At 43.2% G+C, this 16,877-nt stretch overlaps 1 protein-coding gene across 2 annotated transcripts in view; it reads right to left on the bottom strand.

The window, feature by feature from the left end:
* The window catches only part of SYT1 (synaptotagmin 1), a 431,113-nt gene that overhangs the window by 219,437 nt on the left and 194,799 nt on the right, over nucleotides 1-16,877 (bottom strand). For both annotated transcript variants that reach the window (XM_069975616.1, XM_069975625.1), the window contains exon 5: nucleotides 1,675-1,736. The gene's annotated coding sequence lies outside the window, so the exon portion shown is untranslated. The remainder of the gene's footprint in view (nucleotides 1-1,674; nucleotides 1,737-16,877) is intronic.

The raw sequence follows: 16,877 nt of genomic DNA, 5'->3' as shown, positions 1-16,877 counted from the left end.
CTTGTTTGTTTAGTGTTTTGACATATTAACTAAAGGTGTGCAACACAACTTTTCCAAAAACCCGACAAACCCATAATTTTTGTCCAAAAACCCACCAAGTAGGCATGTCATGGATGAGTCCCTAAAAACCCACCACAACTAACAGATTTACTAAGCAATCTGTATTTTTGTTGATGAGTTTTCTGTTCTAACCAGCCACTTGTTTGTAAACGACTACAAATATTCTTAGAAAAAAAACATGACAGACATCTACACCTGCTCTGGTGCAGGTGTATATTCTGCACCTGCCATGAGTCCACCATGCAGCGGCCAAAGGTCCCAATGGATCTCCATGAGCCTATTATTAAATCTGTCAGACTGCGTTAGGTAATAGCTTTTAGACTGGTGTACGAGTATGTCAGTCTTGATAAATATCCCCCTTTAAACTTCCAAACACCTTCAGACCAGAAAAAAATACAACACACCTGGCTAACATCCAATATACCCATGCTTTGGAAAGGAGTCCTAAACTCAAAAGTTTTTTTCTTTCAAATATACTCCTCCACCCTCATATTAAAATAGCATATTAAATCACCCTTTCATATAGCACCCCCAGTTGGAAAAGATCTTTTGCTACAGTTTTGTTTTTGATTATGGACTTCATTAACCAACCACTATTAGGACTTGCTACTGTGCACTAGAGGGACCTTAACCTGTTCAGGAACGGGCAAAAAATGGCCTTAAGGACCAGGGCCCATTTTTCAAATCTGAAGTGTCTCACTGTGGTTATAACTCTGGAATGCTGTAACTTATCCAAGCAATCCTGAAATCCTTGAAATTCTATATAGTCACTAGGTTAAATAATAGGATTTTTTTTGTGTGCCAACGTTGTTACGTATGTGTTACGATTGTTTGCATTGGGGGACATGTGGATTGTGTGTTTGTAGATCAGATAACAATCAGATTTCCCCACAAAACTTGTAAAACTTTCACAGCACCTCGGATCAATTATGTTAATTACCATTAATAATTTATTTGCATGGCTAAAAAATAACAGTTTCAGGAAAATATGTATTGTATGTAGGACCTACCTGTATGTAATTAAAACAATGTGCTGCAGGCACAGCTGGCGAGCCTACAAATACCATCTGTTATGAGCAACTATTAAAACTTTGATATTTTTCTGGGTTGTAACATGAAGCAATATGAGGAAAAGCAGCACTGCATTAGTGTGCAATGTTAAATGTCATCCAGAAATGTTTATATTGGCTTACTTGGGTAAGCCATTTTCATAAGTATAAAATAAACAGTTCTGATGGGAGATGCACTAAAGTCTTGTTGGAATAATAGCTTATACAGAATAAGAAATACAAATTATTCTTGTTCAATCAGTTGTAAAACATTCAGCTTGAAATAAAATTATGTAGAGTTATATGAATATACTGAAATAATAAAACAAGAGCAGGCACCAGATACATCAGATCAAATGACTTTATAATAGGATTACAATCTATTAGAATTTCTATAAAAAGTGCACACATTAGAAGACATCCTGGACACAGAGTATCATTGCCAATGAGAAAGAGCTGCTCTTTAATCACTGATATTAGATATTACGACAGTAGGAATGAGAGGTCAAGTCAACAAAGTAGCCAATGCTTACGGTATTTTAGCAAAAGAAGAAAAAAAAATTACCTTTTAAAAAGAAACGTAGTAGAGGTTATTCTTGTATTTGTTCACTCAGCTTTGAATGTTCCCTGCACAAAAAAAAACAAAACATAAGACATTAAGATCAAGTTACAACCTGTAAAATAAATACACAAGAATTTAAATAATTTTAACACTACCACTGAAGCCATTGTCTTTTTTTCCTATTAAAATAATAGAATTGTTATAATTTATTGCACATTTTTGAATGACTTTCATACTGAGCTAGAGAAAATATCACAGAAGAATAACATTCTATTACTATGGTCAATATTGTTCCATTTGAACAGCTGCAGCCATACTGCTTATCAATCAGTAAATGTAATGAATGAAGAAAAACACAGAATACATTGCTGTTGCTGAATTGAACTGTAATGATGATTGGTAAAACAACCTGGTAGAAATACTAATTAGCAAAATTATTAATACATGACAAACTTTGGCCTCAGAGCAGGAGGACTCACTGTCAAATCTTGTTAGAACTGTGGTCCTGTTCTTTCCCTATATACTGTATATATATTCTCATTATCTTTGTTATGTGGATGTTATAATGTAAAACATATGTGTTGAGTATGTTATACTTATAATATTATAGTTGAATGTAGCATACCCAGTAGGCCCAGTAGAAGAAATTAATGGTAGGTAATTCCATTAGTAGTAATGTATGTGGAGAGATACATTCTGTAAAACACAGTCTAAAGGAACATCCCTGGGCGGTAGAGGAAGGCTTTTGCTGAAACACCTTATTACCATTTTTCTGCATAAATGAATTAAACAGATTCATAAGCAAACCTGAGTAAGAATTTTCTTTCAGTCCTTGTGTATTATACCCAGTGTTTGTAAAGATAATTTTTTTAGGCAAGTGAAAATAATTTAGCATCATGTCTTTTTGTTTGGGTTTACACATTTTCTATATTTTTTTTTAATTGTGATGTTAAATGGGCATTGCCAGTAGAAAAACTTTTGACACGTCATCAGAAGTTTTTGACAGTTATTGATCACAGTGGGTCTCAGCTGATCAGAAGATATAAGCTGGGACAGATCACAGCAATGAGATCCTCTCCCACTCCGGCCTTTCATTCCGTTGATATTTTCTCATAGACTTAAGAATCTCTAATCACAGCAGGCCTCAGGAGACCTGCTGTAATCAATCACTTTTGACATGTCTTATGACATCTCAAAAGTTTGTTTTAGAGGAGGCGTGGCTCGCAAGTGTAAATCATGATCCACATCTACACGTGCTGGAAGCAGGTGTAGATTTGTTGCACCAGGTGCAGGATTGGGCACATGCGCGGCTGCATTTACTAAGAGGCCTGTGACAATGCGTTTAAAGACCGATCTGGTCTCCTTATCAATTGTATGACTTTTATATCACTACTACCTCTTGGACCTGTGCCTGTTTTACCCGTTTTTGAGTGGAGGAGGATACTGAATGTCAATTCTTTGAGTGGACAGCGGAATTCGCCAGCAAACATCATTGAGTCTATGGGACAGGTGAAACTTTAAGCAGAGGCTGCACATCAGAATCCGATTGACGTCTCCGCGCGGATTCCATAGTGTGAACATATCCTAATGTGCATCAGTCAGTAATGTGTGTCAGTAAGTGTGTGTGTGTGTGTATCAGTAGGCATGTGTGTCAGTAATGTGATTCAGTCTGTAATGTGTGTCAGAAAGCATACAGTATGTGTAAGTAATGTGTGTTTGTGTATGTTAGTGGTGTCTCAAGTGATTGTGATTAGGGGATGGATGAAGGGCTCGCTAAGGCTCTTTTGCCAAAGGGCCCACAAAAACATGGCCCTGCCCCAGGGGACTGATTGCTTAAAAAAATACAGTGCAGCTTGTTAAATTTGTTGGGATTAGTAGGGCATACTTGAGGATCTATCTATCTATCTATCTATCTATCTATCTATCTATCTATCTATCTATCTATCAACTCTTGCTATCTATTATATCTGTGGCAAGCCTACTCCTGAGTGGGACTACAAATGTCAGCATCATGCTCTATAACTTTGTCCTTCCCTAGGTCATCACACATGTATATAGAAGGCATGGTTATCAAGTCTGAATTAACTCTGGATTTTAAAATGGATGATTACCAGATTTATACTTTTTTAGCTATCATATTGCCTGTCAAGACAGCTGGATTTATGTACAGCTCCAGAATTCTTAACATATGGCTGTTTAATGAGACGTGGCTCAGATAAGTGCAAGAATTCTGTATCTTGGAATGGTTTAATGGCATGTTGGTAAATTCTGTTCACTTCCAACTATTTTCCACCCATAAAAGTTCAACTCTTTTGAAAAAAGGTAAACCATTATGAAGTTGATGTAAGACTCATTTAAAATATTAAATTTGGGATTGAAATTGTGTTCTTCAGAGCATCACTGGTGTTAAAGCTGTAGTGATTTTGAGGAAAAACACTTTAAGGATTTCATTTGCAATGGTACATTTTTGTGAACTTGCTAGAATTCTAAGTAGGGATGGTCCGAACCGAGTTTGGTTTGGGTTCGTACGAACCCAAACTCTCGGAAATAATTCCCGCTGTCTGGCCGCTCCGTGGAGAGGGTGGATACAGCAGGAGTACCGCCTGGAAAACTGGGATACAGCCATAGCCATAGGCTGTATCCCAGTTTTCCTGGCGGGCCTCCCGATGTATCCACCTACTGCACAGAGTGGGCAGAGAGCGGGAATCTGATGCCGAACATTCGGGTTCATACGAACCCGAACCTCGGCAGTTTCGGACCATCCCTAATTCTAAACTTTGTACAGGCGTAGTTATTCCAAAGTAGTAATACCGCAGAGATGTGTAAAAGCGTCTCTGTACCCACAATCTGACCCCCCCCCCCAAGCCACTTGTACCTTCGGATAGCTGTTTTTAATCCAAGATCTGTCCTGGGGTCTGTTTGGCAGGTGATGCAGTTAGTGCCCTAAAAAAATAACTTTTAAACTTGCACCCAGTGCCCAATGGCCTGGGCTTAGAGTATCTGTGCCCTAACTTTGCACCACCCCTCCGTCCCTCTTCCCCACCCTCTTCATCATTAGGATGCCACTGGAACATTTTCTCCTGTCTGAACATTGTACAGGTGCCTTAACGATCCAGCCCATGTTCAGTATTCACACAGCTGATGAATAGGAGACAATCTGCCTGGAGCATTCCTAATGATGTAGAGGGTGGGGAGGAGGGACGGTAAGGTTGTGCCAGCCTAATGCATACACAATCTAAGCTCGGGAGTTGGGCAGGGGGCTGCCAGTTTAAAAATTGTTTTTTAGGACAATAATTGCATCACCTGCCGAACGGCACAAGGTATAAGCGGTTTGGGGGCCAGATTGTGGATACAGAGTCGCTTTAAGTCGTAATAGTAGATTCTGCAAAATTTGTATGTACAGTATTACTTCTTCTTGCAGAGCATAAGAAATATGTGAACCCTTTGTAAATATCTTATCTATATATTGGAAAGCACATGGCTACTCCTTACAGGCCATCAACTAGGCCAATGCCTTAACAATCACTGAATTACTAACATAAACAAGATCAATGGTTCTCCGGTGCAAGGAAGTCAAGGAAATCAGCTGCTAAGAAACGGCGCATCTATTTTAGTATTTGAGAAGGAAAGCTGCACTAAGAGACATTCCCTTTAGAGTCTACGTAATACTGTCACATCTGTCACCATTTTCAGCTATAATCAATGTTATCTTATGGCATAGTCCCTAGGGAGTACGCTGTTAAATACCATGCTATACTTTATTAGTGTCCCATCGTGCCAGTTTTCATGAAATTTTAATTAGGTGAAAGTAATTAATAATAAGGGGCTTTCTAGGTCTTACATCTCTGAATGTGCATATGAGGTGAAGCGTGTGGACTAGTTTCGTAAGAGTAATCATTATCACTGTTTCTTGGCAATGTACAGTATGAGGACATGCCAGGGGTGTTGGACAGAGGCTAAAGTTTTAAATAATATACATAGCTTAAAAAAATTCATCTTCATTTAAAGTGACAGAGGGATTTTCAATATGAATATTAATAAAAGTAAGGGCTTATTCCCACGAACACGGAACCTATGGATGGGCAAGCGCTGTAGTGGACTCTATCCCCAACCGGCATTATGTATCAATATGATGCCAGGACCAGGGAAGGTGAATCTTCATGGCACTGTAATAACATAGCTGCATTACTGCTTCATTACAGTGCCATAAAGATTTACCACTGTCCCTGCTCCCGACATCATATTGATACATGATTGCGGGTGGGGATTAAGTCCTCTACAGCGCTTACCCGTCCGTAGGTTCAATGCTTCACATAACGTGGGAATAAGCCCTGTCACATAGAGGAAATTTGGTATATTCTATTATTACATACTGTACATATACCCTTACATAGTAGAGTAGAAAAAAGACACATGTCCTTTAAGTTCAACCAAGGTATGGGCAAAGATGTGGATAAAGGGGAGGGCTATTAGTAACTTTAGTACAAGAATTCTATTCTTCTACATATACATTAACATTATTTTGTTCTAATAACTTGTCAAACCAGTTTTAGAGCCCTCAACTATTTCTGCTGTGACCAGCTCCTGCGGTAGATTGTGCCACAGATTCACAATGCTTATGGTATAGACGACTTCTCGACTCTGGAGAGTAATCCTTTTTTCTCCAGGGGCTGCCCCTTATTAGTTTAGCTGCCGGCTTTGTATCTTTTCCAACTGCAGAACATCCTTTTTTTTTTTTTTTTTTTTTTTAAATACTTTATTCAAAATTTTCCACCAATTTACATATGTCAAAGAAGTTAGCGGAGACAAACCTCCACTTCAGATATTCAAAGGCACATCACATTACATCTCTCAATGACAGTTCTGGCACAGACCGTGACTGAAATTTCCATAATGCAACAGGTGAAAAGCAACAGTTAAATAAACAGAAACAATAGAAACAATAGAAAATTCCCCCCCCTCCCCCCTCCTGCGGTCACACCCGTGTCCCCTGAGAATTCCAGATCATCACTCATCACGTAGGTACCATGGAAAGGCAGTATAGAGGCACTATCTGCAGGTTATTGTAAGAACCTCTACACCTTCAGTCGCCCCAAAGTTCCGGCTACATCCTTAGCCAGATACCATTTGGTATTCTTAAAGGGCAGGACTACTTGTCTTATTTCAGTCCGGGTAAGAAAGTTGCAAATGAAGGTCGTCCACTTTTTAAAGAAGCCCTTCGTGGATTTCTCCTTAGTGCGCGACACCTCCAACTGGTCGTATAGCAAGTATTTCTTAACCTGGGAAACCACCTCAGCAGTGGAGGGCATGGATGACTCTAACCAGTGAGCCAACAAGCAGCGCTTGGCTACCAACACAAAGACATGAGTAAGTAGCGTTGGCGCCCCATCACCTGAAGGGATATGCAGCAAGAGGAAATCGGGCTCCAATGAGAGACGCACATGAATCTTTGTGTATAAGAGGTCCTTCAGTCCTACCCAGAAATGACGAGTCATAGGGCACGTCACCAACCCATGTAGCAAGTCAGTTCCTCTGAGATTACAATTAGGGCATGCATCTATCCTATCAGGTCTATCTACCGTTCTAGGTAATGTAAAGCCATACGTGGCGTGGTGTATAATGCGAAACTGAGTCTCCCTCCAGTGTTCGCTCACCACCGCCTTCCGCACCCTTGCCCACCCATCTAGGATCGGCTTCACCAGTTCAGTTTTGCCTAACTTATCCTCCCAATATCGGAAGATTCCCGCCCCAAAGGGTTGAGAGGCCCGTTGACGTAGCGCCCAGTAAATGTAAGAAAGTGAATGGTTGGGGGTCTCCAGCTGTGACAAATCATGTACCAAATGCGAGCAATAGAAAGAGGAAAGATCTTTCAGTTTAGGTCTGAGAAAAGCCATGATCTGGCCGTACAGCAGGAAATGCCCAACCATCAAACCAAACTTCGCCCTCAACTCGGGAAAGGTGAGGTACCGATGTTCTGTATCATGCAGAAGGTGGAGTACCTGAGTTATCCCTTTTCCCTGCCAAATAAGGTAAGACTTGTCCAATTGACTCGTACATAACCCTGGATGGGCCCACAATGGCATATGTTTTCCTATAAAAGCAGGGAGTTTGATATCCTTCAATCCAGCCTTCCAGGCTGCAATGGTGTCACAAAGTAACAAGGAACGTTTTATAAAGGAGGGTATCTCCGAGAATTTGGCGTAGAGCATTGCTCTCAGAGACCAGGGGGCCGCCATAGCCGCCTCTATACTATAATTAGAGTATGGACCTCCCCCCCTCATCCAGTCAAAGCCGTGGCGGAGCAAACACGCAATGTTATATCTTCTAAGATCCGGGAAATTTAATCCCCCCTGATCCCGAGACAGTTGTAATTTTTTGAGGGCTATCCGAGGCCTCTTCCCCTTCCAAATAAATTTAAGAAAGGCCGATTGTAACTTATGGATGTCTGCATGCCTCAGTAGAACAGGAAGGGTCTGCATAGGGTATAGTAATCTTGGAAAGGCTAGCATTTTGAGTAAGTGGCACCTAGCCATGGTAGGCAAGGGGAGCGACCGCCACCTTTCCACATCTCCGAGGATCGACTGGATGAGGGGTGGGTAATTGAGCCCATAAAGCGAGCCCGGAGTTTGGCCTATCATAATGCCCAAATATCTAATGGCAGTTCGCGTGACTGCCACAGATGTCCCGTCCCGGAATCCCTCTTGTCCAGTGGAAAGGTCTAGCAATGTGCTCTTGGCAACATTGATTCTAAAGCCTGAGCTGACCCCGAAGTCCTGGAGGCAGTCCAGTACCACGGGGAGATCCACTTCAGGTTGCTCCAAGAACAAAAGTAAGTCGTCCGCAAAAAGGGCAGTTTTGACAGGGATGCCACCTACCATTATGCCCCTAACATCTGGAAGAGCCGTCAAGACCCTTGACAGAGGCTCAAGAGCTATGTTGAATAAAAGGGGTGATAGTGGGCATCCCTGCCTGGTCCCCTTGTACAACCTGAATGGACGAGATAAAAAACCCGGGGTTCCCATCCTGGCCCATGGCTCACAGTATAATGCAAAGAGATAATGCATAAATGACCCCTCAAAACCCATCCGGGACATCACCGCCCACACCCACTCCCACCGCACATTATCGAAAGCCTTTTCGGCATCTATGGAAAGAATTGCGGGGGAGGGGTGTGAGTCAGAATGTAGGTGGACGGTGTCCAAGACACCTATCACTTTGCGCAAGTTGGATACTGCCGATCGTCCCTTGACGAATCCCACCTGTGCCGGAGAGATAAGGCGAGGGAGGACCGCCGCCAACCGGTCAGCCAAGATTTTGGACATAATTTTTAGGTCAACGTTGATGAGGGATATAGGCCTATATCCCCCCGGAGATGTCAGGTCTTTCCCAAGTTTAGGCAACACCTTGATGACCGCTGTGGTCATGGTGGGGGACACCGGAGACCCCTGCAAATAGGCGTTGTACAAGGACTGTAGGGCCGGGCCAATCTCTGAAATTGCCACCTTGTAGAAGTCTCCGGTGAAACCATCAGGCCCAGGGGCCTTATTGGGCTTGATATCCTTGATGGCCTTAGTAATATCCTCAATGGTGATGGTAGCATTGAGAGATTCATTTTCTTCAGGGGTCAGCGTAGGGAGGCCCGCCTCCCGTAACCAGTCCCTGACAGAGGACGCCTGGGAGGGTGAGTCAGCGTATAGAGCTTCATAAAAGGATCTCAAGACATCGTTAATCTCACCCGGATGGGTGCGGAGAGTCCCCGCATCATCCCGGAGAGATTGAATATGATTAAGATTCTGTCTGCCTTTTGCTAGCCTGGCCAGCATTCTACCCGGCTTATTGCCATATCGGAATAACGATGCCTCAAAATGAGACCTGTTTATGTTCTCACCACGTTCTAACCAACTCTCATAGGCAGTTTTGGCTGATTGCCAAGCCTCCTTGGTCTCCGAGGAGGGAGCCCCCACAAAAGCAGTATACGCCCTCCGAAGAGCATCACTATGTGTTTTAAGTTGAGATGCAATTTGTTTCGTCTGTCCTGAGACATATGCCATTATGCGCCCCCGCAAAACCGCCTTTGCGGCCTCCCAATATAATTGGGGTTGAGCTACGTGTTCTGCATTGTCCCTAGTATACTCCCACCACCAGAGTTTAAGGAGAGACTGAAAATTTTCATCTCTGGCTAAACCCATTGGGAACCGCCATATAAAATCTGAGCCCCTCGGAATGGTGTCCTGCAGTAGAATAGATACAGGTGAGTGATCCGAGATGACCAGGTCCTCGATCTGCGCATGGTGGAGGCGAGGCAGCAGAGAATCAGCGACAAAAACGTAATCTATTCTGGACCACGAGTTGTGCGGGTGTGAGAAATGGGAATATTCCCTATCATCAGGGTGTTTCCACCGCCACGCGTCCACCATGCCCACCGCTCGAGTCCACTGCGACAGTACCTGATCCCTGCTCCGGGACCCCTGGCTGACGGTCCTGCTCGATCTCCTGTCCTCCTCACGGTTGATAACAGTATTAAAGTCGCCCCCTACCACCTTTGTCCGGACTGCCTCCCGGAGTACTATAGGGGTGAGAGAGTCAAAAAAAAGCTATGTTAGTATCATTAGGAGCGTAGACATTGATGAACTCCATTTCCTCTGCTGCAGTTTTGAGACGTACTTTACACACTCTCCCTTCGGAGTCTGCCCAGGTGTCAATAGTGTCATGACTAAACGATCTATGTATTAGTATCATGACCCCTGCCTTGTGGGAGACAGCGGCCGACCCATACACTTCACCCACCCACCCTTTGCGTATCCTAGTCCGCATCGTCCAAGTGTGTTTCTTGTAACAACGCCACGTCGGGAGCAAGCCTCTTTAGGTGGCGCAAAACCATATTCCTCTTGTGAGGAGAGCGTAAGCCCTTAACATTCCATGATATCACATGTACCATGTTTGGACAAAAATATAGGGGAGGGGGGGAAGGGGAAGGGGGGGGAGAGAGGGGAGGGGGGGAAGGGGAAGGGGAAGGGGGGGGGAAGGGGGGAGGGAGGAGGGGGGGGAGAGAGGGGAAGGGGGAAAAGGGAGGGGGAAGGGGATGGGGCGGAGGGGAAGGGAAAGGGAGGGGGGAACAGGGGGGGGGGTAGCAACCATAGCCCCGGGAGAGAAGAGGGGGGCAGCCTAGATGAAACCAAAAGATTGACTCCTTACTACGGCTAAGAGAACAAAAGTTTAAACAGGGTAGCACCCAAAAAGCCCCTTGTGTCAAAAGTCAGTCCCCGGCATGACCCTTCTCCATGTTGCCAATTTGCATCCGCCATGGAAACGTTGCCTCGAAATCCGAATCAAGGCTCCACAGGGCTACATCCGGCGAGCTCTCTGGCTCCGCGGTAATTCGGGCCATTGGTCTTGAGAGAGTCTCGGTATAGCCAAGGACGTCGTTGCAGTAGTTCCACCTCGGCGGGGGCTGGAGATACCATCCGATGGGAGAATAGAGATATATTCTCTTAGGCCGTCCGCAGCCTCATCAACACCCAGAAAGGTTTGCATTGAGCCATCAGCATGAAACACCTTTAGCACTGCCGGATATATCAATGCGAATCGTACTTGCTTTTTGAACAGCATAGTGCAGATGGGGGAAAACAATTTTCTCTTGCGGGTGACCTCTGCTGAGAAGTCGCCAAAGATAAGGAGACGCTGCCCGTCATAGCGAAGTCCCTCAGGCAAATTGCGGAAGGCCCGCTGGATAGCAACCTTATCAGTGAAATCCAGGTATTTGGCAATTACTTGCCGTGGTCTGTCTCTGTGTGCTAGTCCTTGGGGGATCCCAACATCGGGAGACTGGCGGGCTTCCATGCCTAGCCGGTGAGCTCGCTCCACTTTGCACGGACGCGGGAGGCCCAACAATGAGGGTATGGTTACCTCACACAGCTGCATTAAGTCTTTTTGGCGGACCGCTTCCGGGACCCCCACTATTCGCAAGTTATTCCGCCGAGACCTATTTTCTAGGTCCTCGACTTTGTCCCACAGCCTTTTATTTTCTTTCTCCACCTCGACTACTCTCGTGTGCCAGGAATCAGCCGAATCCTCTATGGCGCTGATTCTCTCCTCTGCAGCTGTGAGACGTGTCCCCTGGGCTCCTACTTCCGCCTGCAGCTGTTGTATGGCCGCGGTCACCGCCGCCGTGACGGTACCGTGCAATTCCGGCGTAATGTGTCTGGCCACCTCCGCAGCCAGTGCTACATAGTCCAAGGTAGGAGCATCTACTTCCTCCTCTCCCCCGGACAGCTCTCTCTCTGACCTTGTCGGTGAGGGTGCTCTGGATGACGCGGGCGAAGGCGCCATGTTGGTCTCAACTCCTTCTGTCCTCCGGGTCCGGGAGCGGCTCTTTGCTTAATTTGCTGCCCTTTCTTGTGGACGTACTTATCCATCTGGATGTCCAACGGGAGCGGGGGGGGGAAAGGTCTTGTTTAGATCGCAGCTGCGGGTGTATATATGTCAGGTACGGGAGCCGCCGAGCGGAGCCGAGGCAAAGCGTGGCTTACAGCATGGCGCCGGAACCGGAAGTCCAGAACATCCTTTTTATGAACCGTTGCCCAGAACCACACAGCAAGCTCAAGATGAGGCTGCACCAATGATTTATAAAGCAGTCCATGACTCTTTAAATACATGACAATATTTTTCCTGTCCTTAAAAATAAGTAAAAAATATAAAGCACCAGTGTCAAGAGATCTTTTTTTTTTCACATGAACATTGATTAAAGGTGAGCTAGCTTTTACTTTGAAGTTCTGTCAGTGCCCTCCAACTGTTTTGGGGTGGTACAGTAAGCTTTCTTTGCACCTGCTCTTTTAACTGTTCATGTGCATAAGTCAGTGGCATTTTAATTGCTTGTATTTTTTTCTTTTTTAATGAGAATCATATTTTATGTGATTTTTATATGTACATTCGATATGGAGGTGACATTTGCTATGTGGCCTGCCAGTTGCTTTCATTTCAACATGCAATGATAGCATGCTTGTCCATTGTAAGATAGCAACTCCAGGGTGTTTTCCTTCCCACTGTTTGTCTGCTGCTCCTTTACAGATAAGGCATTTAAACCAGCATCAATAGCCCCTGAGCGCTGCAAAAAGGAAAAGACACTTAGCATGAATTTGTAAAAGGAACAGAAAACATATCTTGAGGGTTATCATTTAAAGAGCTTAGATTCATGGACTTCTTTTTACACTTTATACTCCTGTACTTCAGCTTTGGGCAATATGTTTTATTTTTTTTATTTGTGTGACGAGATATCCTAGTCTTAGTCTTTTAACGTAATATGTTAAATTTAAGGAAACTCATCAAGGCCTAGGCAGAGAAAATTCGATGTATACCTTGTGTTTCATATAAGAACATACATAAATGCAGCTGAAACCAAAGGAACCCCTAGATATCTAATACTTTTCAGTTTACTTATATATACAACTATCTATCTATCTATTTTTCATTGTTGAAGATCGTATTCTAAAATGTTTGCACTGCCCTGCAGAATGACACCATTGCCGTTATTGAATTGCATTGTGCTGTTGAATGACACCACACTAGAGATGAGCGAACTGGGTTCAAGTCCATCGGAACCCAAAGGATCGGCATTTAATTAGCAAGGGCTGCTGAACTTGGATAAAGATCTAAGGTTGTCTGGAAAACATGGATACAGCCAATGACTATATCCATGTTTTCCACATAGCCTTAGGGCTTTATCCAACTTCAGCAGCCACCGCTAATCAAATGCCGAAAGTTCGGGTTCGGATGGACTCGAGCATTCTCGAGGTTCGCTCATCTCTACACCACACACATTGAAATTCTGTTTCATTCAGATCCTTACACCAAGGGTCCATTTACACAGAAAGATTATCTGACATTATCTGCCAAAAATTTGAAGCCAAAGCCAGGAATGGATTTGAAAATAGGAGATATCTCGGGCTTTCCTTTATTAACTGTTCTCTGTTTATAGTCTGTTTCTGGCTTTGGCAGATAATCTGTCAGATAATCTTTCTGTGTAAATGGACCCTTACCCTTTTCTGCTTCTAACATATCAACTCCAAAGCCGTCAGATTACTTGCTGCCTAATAAATCCCAAAACCTCTTGAATGTCATTGTCCCAAGAAAACTAATGTTGTCCACTTGACTTTCCAGTGGGTTTAATGTACTAGATAATCAGTTTATACAAGTATGTTATACAGGTTGCAACCACAGCTCTACACATACACTATTTACATATAGACTAACCAATGGCTCTGTTGGAATATGACCTATGAACACGATAGTCAGATTAAAGTGCAGACATTGGCTATGTTCACACAACGTTTTTCGGCTCTGTTTAAAATGACGTCCAGCTAAATGGAAGAGAAAAAAAGAAAAAAGGCACCGGCGCCTCGTGTGATATCAGAGGGTAAGGGTAATGAAGGGGTAAGGGAGGTAGGGCGCTCATCTTGTAGCCACTTGGGCTTGAAGCATATAACCCTAATAAGGGTAGCGGATAAGTCGCGCTGTCCAGCTGGAGAAGGTGGGGAGAGCAATCAGCAGCTGCCAAAGCTAGTAAATCATTGGCTACTTAGTAACCACCTGCTAGTGTATAGGACCAGCAAACAATATATTGTTCCTGTGTTAACTGATATAAGCTGAGGTAAATGGGTTTTAGTTTATAGCCCTGGATTAAACTACACATGGTGCTTGTGGAATAGTGACATGTTATAGCCGCAGAAGTTCCATGGGCTGCCATTATAATTTTGTCTTTTGCTATTTTAGAGAGCGAAGATGAAGAGGCAGAGTGCGTGCTGCAAAGAGTTTCTGCCCCTTTGTTCTTGCCACTGTCAGGGGTCTCAGCACCTGGACCCCCACCTTAGGAGGAGTGAGATAAGGTAACAATAGGACCTATATTTTATTCTATGCAAGGGCAGCCATATATAAAAGTGGATAACCTTTCTTACTGATCCTTGCTTATCTTATTACCGCCATCTATGTAGAGAGCTCTTTACTAATGTACTCTGATTAGACAGAGCATTAAAACCGCTGACAGGTATTAGGAAAAATGGGAACAGTCTGCTCTTGAAATTGATATGTTGGAAGCAGAAAAATTTGTAAGCATGAGGATCTCAGTGACTTTGACAAGTGTGATGGCTAGACAGGTAGCTCAGGGCATCTCCATAACAGCAGGTCTTCTGGGGTATTTGGTGGACAGTACCCAATAAAGTTGTCCAAATGAGGACAAACAGTTAAATGACTACATGATTGTGGAAGCACAAGACTACAGAGCTACTGTAGCACAAATTGCTGAAAATATTTTCAGCAATTTGTGCTACAGTAGCTCTGTAGCCTTGGGCTTCCATGATCATGTAGTCATTTAACTGTTTGTCCTCATTTGGACAATGAGAGAAAGGTGTCAGAACACATAGTCCATAAGTGTAATACAGCTTTCTGAGCTGCATATATGCAACAGCAAACTGGTCAGCATGTCTTCATGGCTCCTGTTCATACCTGCAAGTGCCTATGAAGAGAATGTGAGCATCAGAACTGGACAATGGAGCAATGGAAACAGGCGGCCTGGTCTGATGATTCATGTTTTGTCATCCATCATGTGGCTGGTAAGGCACAGGTGTGGGGAAGAAATGGCACTAGGATACAGTACAGAAAAGCATTAAGCTGCCAAAGGCATTGTAATGCTCAGGACCAGGTTCTACTGGGAAAATCTGAGTCTCAGGATTCATGTGGATGTTTGACATGTGTCACCTATCTAGAATAAACATTGTACAGACCAAGTACTGTATACTCCATTCATGACACATGGATTTCCTAATGGCTTTGGCCTATTTTGTAAGGAGTATAAACTCTGCCCCACAAACATTGTTTGGGAATTTTGTAAGTAACATGACAAAGAATTCAAGCTCATGACTCGGCCTCCACATTCCCCAGTGCCCTGTTGTTGGTGTTGAGAATCGGGCAGTGTTCTTTTCTTCAACCAACCCTTTCTACTTTGCTGCCCATTTAGCTGGGGCATAGAGTACAGTATGTCCCTCGGCTACCTCATCCACCTCACACTTTCTTCTGTGTTTTGTAAGTATGGCCACATACTTCATATAGTTTACATTGTCAGTTTTATAATTGTTGGTACTGTACATGTCCCATTACTGCCCCATGGTGGACCCATGAATGAAGCCTCAAATGGTTTAACACTGGTTTCTCATAGATACCATGTACAACAGAAATAAATAATATGTGTGTAAACCTTTACATTTCGATGCACTCTACAAAACACAATTCCTTTATATTTCTTAAGAAACCGCCCAGGTATTAAATTAAACAAACATGATTTCTTAGGGTTACATGAAGGGTCAAGAGCATTTTGATGGGATAGCGGTTAGAATCAATAGGATCAATATGTTGTAAAAATCAGTTTCCATAATTTACATGCAGGTTCATGATTACTTCTCAGCACTTTATAATGGCCATTTCCATAAGCAATAAGCAGTTCTGGTATTATGCTATCATCTGTTATTTGGAGGGGGGAAAAAACTATTCCTTTCAATGCCAGGTATGCTTACAGTCTAAAAAATTGTACTTGGCTTATCTTCTAATATTTCTCATCTATCATATCACAGTGATTATGATACTCCAAAGGACAAAATCAATACTCATATAGCGTTTAAGATCTTGTCTTCAAAGGCAGCTTTCAGTGTAAAGCTTGGAGAGCTTATAAACATTAGCCCTGCTATAGTGTCATAAAAGCTGCATGCCTTTTAAAAGGATTCATCTCAGGAACCTACTGTTAGCTGACAAACATATATATCAACATACAGTATCTAAATAGACAAAGCTAAAGTTCTTTTTCAAGGCCGCCATAGCTCAAGGTGTCCATGTATCTGCAAATCCTGAGCTGAAGCATAAAGGAGCTATAGATAGATAGAATTCACCCACATGTACTGTATTATAATTCATTCCTTATGTCTGTTCCAAACATTTATTTAATGCTTCAGGCTAGATATAGGATCCCGGGAATGGAAACACCTGATTTATCAGTGGCTTATATTCAGCATTCCCTTATGTAATCTAGCTGGAGTGAACATGATGGCTTATGTCCTAGATCAATACTCTGCACTCAATTGATTAGAGGTTACTGTTCCATTTCCTCTTGGCACTAGACATTAACACCATAACGCCAGGTTTTATTAGGAACCTCTTGTTGATAA

This window comes from Dendropsophus ebraccatus, chromosome 1, assembly GCF_027789765.1.
Source record: "Dendropsophus ebraccatus isolate aDenEbr1 chromosome 1, aDenEbr1.pat, whole genome shotgun sequence".
NCBI classification, from domain to species: Eukaryota; Metazoa; Chordata; class Amphibia; order Anura; family Hylidae; genus Dendropsophus; species Dendropsophus ebraccatus.
This window is presented reverse-complemented; position numbering and strand designations above follow the sequence as displayed.